At 55.4% G+C, this 2,918-nt stretch overlaps 1 protein-coding gene across 1 annotated transcript in view; it reads right to left on the bottom strand.

Moving 5' to 3' along the window:
• Positions 1 to 787, bottom strand: part of LOC116819590 (sphingomyelin phosphodiesterase 5-like) — a 16,553-nt gene extending 15,766 nt beyond the window's left edge. Inside the window, exon 1 of the mRNA XM_075063407.1 lies at positions 619 to 787. The gene's annotated coding sequence lies outside the window, so the exon portion shown is untranslated. The remainder of the gene's footprint in view (positions 1 to 618) is intronic.
• Between the last annotated feature and the right edge of the window lie 2,131 nt (positions 788 to 2,918).

Consider the following 2,918-nt stretch of genomic DNA (forward strand, 5'->3'; position numbering starts at 1 on the left):
CCCGTCTGTCCATCTCCTACATCCCTTCTGTCTGTCCATCCCCCCCGTCTTTCCATCCCCCTACACCCCTTCTGTCTGTCCATCCCTCCCACCTGTCTGTCTATCCCCTACACTCCTTCTGTCCATCCCATACATTGTCGATGTCTGTCTGTCCATCCATCCCCATACACAGCGCCTGTCTACCTGGCCATCCATTCCCCCCTCCACCCACAGCTCTCTGTCCATCTGTCCCCATGCACATCCTCTATCTACTGCTACTCCTGGTCGGCCTGAGCCTTCCCCTTGGGAGCGAGCAGCTCCCAAGCCAGAGCTGCCAAGGACACTGAACAGGGATCGGGGGCAGAGACAGGCAGAGCTGCTAGGGTCCATGCAGCCCATCTCCTGGGTGATGCAGGACCGTTCCCTGCTGCCCGTGTGCATCCCCGGGCTGGGGGGAAGTGCCCAGGCTCCTGCCCCTTCCTGTGGGAGCTCAGCCACAGGATGGCTCTGATCGACCCTGCCCAAGACCGGCCCAGTCATGTGCCAGGATCTTTCTCCTCCCATCCCTTCCATGCTGCTCCCCCAAGGTCCCGCACAGCACAGCTCCTGCTGGCAGCCCTGCCCCCTCCCACTCCTTACACTCCACCCCAGCCTCCATGCCGGCAGCTCTGGGAGTTTCCTTCCTGCATGTCTGACCTTGCCCCTCCGGATGTCCCAGCACCTGGAGCACAGGCCAGTTAGCGCTGACCTAGCGCCCCCCAGCCGCCCCTCTGGGTGGTGTCCAGCTGCAGGGTGTGCACAGCTCTGCTCCCTGCACAGCCCGCGCCGTGCTGAGCCCACCACCTCCTCCCTTTCCGGCTCCTCGCATCATTGTACAGCGCTGAGCACGTCCGCAGCACCGGCACAAGAACAGCAGGTGGGGAGGAACAGGGCACAGGGGAAGACGAGCCATCAGCTAGGCAGGCCTCAGCCCAGGGCTGCTGAAACCAAGCTGGGCGCCCACAGGCAGCCAGTACAGATCCCAGTGCACGCGGGTTACATACCCAAGGGACAGGTTTCAGAGGGGTAGCCGGGTTAGTCTGTATCAGCAAAAACAATGAGGAGGCTCCTCGTTATACCCAAGGGAAGATCAACAGGCCTCCCCATTCTGCCCCCGGGCTGCGAGAGCCGTTTTGGAGCAGCAGAGAGCTGCTGGGAGGGGGATGCAGCGTGCTAGCCCCACAGCCACGCAGGTTTCTGGGGGCCCAGGGAACGATCAGAAATGAGGCCAAAATAATGACCACTTGGGGGAGGGGAGGCTGCCCGCTCCAGGCATTGGCACCCAGCACATTGGATCACAGCGCCACTCAGGTTGGTCTGGCCACAAGGGTCTCGACAATGCTAATCGGGTGAGAGGCCTTCAAATGCAGGGCCAAGAGCAAACTGCCCCTTTGGCCTCCCGGGTGGCCCTGGCAGCCCCCTGCAGTGCACACAGGAATGGCCAGACTGGGTCCGTTTCCTGTCTCTGACAGAGACCAGCCCCGGCCGCCTCAGGGGAAGAAGTCCGAGATACTCTGCCCCATGCCTGCCTCCTTCTGACCCTAATCGCCAGTGAAGGGCTGAAGCCCCGAGAGGTCTCACCCTTAGCACCAACTCCTTTCACTCAGGCTATTCTCTCTATCCATATCAGTGCTCAATCCTTTTCTGAATCATGCTAAGTTCTTTACCTCAACAGCTTCCTGTGACAGTGAGTTCCACAGGCTACTCACATGTGTGAACACAGCTTTCCTTTCATCAGTTTGGAATTAGTGACCTTTACATTTTCCCAGCTGTCTTCTGTTATGAGCTGGGGAGAACCAGAGCTGCTGCTCTCCCGTCTCTATCCCCTTTGTCATTGGATCATGTCCCTTCTTGTTCAAGTGCTAATCCTCAGAAATGCTTTGATTCAGTTTCACTCAGCACCCACTTTATTCTGATTTCACCAAGATACCCAAAGGCCTCAGAACCCTTACTGTGTTTCTCCCCACACACCGCTATGGGGCAGGACAATGCGATTAGCCCATATTACTGAGGCATAGAGAGGCTAAGTGACTGGCTCCAGGCTGCTCAGGAAGTCCGTGGCAGAGACTTGAAGCCAGGTCTCCCAAGTCCTTAGCTGGTGCCACCCTTCCTGTGCATCGCCCTGCCACGGGATCGCACCTTAATGCTGGTGTGTCCCCACCAACGCCTGCATTTACAGAATGCTGAGCTCGGGGGAGACAAAAACACTGAGTGTGATGGAGCATCCCAGGCTGACCCCCAGCTGGGAGTGTGTCCCAGGAGCCTGCTGCCCCCTGCCCTGTGGATTCATAGGGTTTAAGGCTGGAAGAGACACTTTGATCATGTACTGTGTAGGGCATGGGGGCAGCTTTTCCTCTTGAAAGAAAGTTGGAGGGTCAAATCTTCTAGTCCTTAATCCAGTAGAACTTGCATTGCCATCAGCACCTCAGTCACAGGTACAGTAAGTCCTCACTTAAAGTCATCCTGGTTAATGTTGTTTTGTTACATTGCTGATCAATTAGGGAACATGCTCGTTTAAAGTTGTGCAATGCTCCCTCCTGTCTTTGTTTGGCAGCCGCCTGCTTTGCCCACTGCTTGCAGAAAGAGCAGCCCGTCAGAACTAGTGGTGGAGGTGTCATAAACAGATAGCTAAGGGTTAATGTTTCTTTTACCTGTAAAGGGTTAACAAGGGGAACCAAACACCTGACCAGAGGACCAATCAGGAAACCGGATTTTTCAAAGTGAGGGAGGGAACTTCTGGGGTTTTGTCTTTGTTCTGCCCTGTTTGTTTTCTTCTTGGCTATGAGGGAAGAGCTTTTTTCCTATCTATCAAGCTTCTTTCTACCTTCTGTTTCCCTAAGTTGTTGAGGTACAAAAAGGAAAAGCAATAGGTTTATATTGTATTTTGTATTACATGTGTG

Source organism: Chelonoidis abingdonii, chromosome 2 (genome assembly GCF_003597395.2).
Source record: "Chelonoidis abingdonii isolate Lonesome George chromosome 2, CheloAbing_2.0, whole genome shotgun sequence".
In the NCBI taxonomy this organism is placed as follows: domain Eukaryota; kingdom Metazoa; phylum Chordata; order Testudines; family Testudinidae; genus Chelonoidis; species Chelonoidis abingdonii.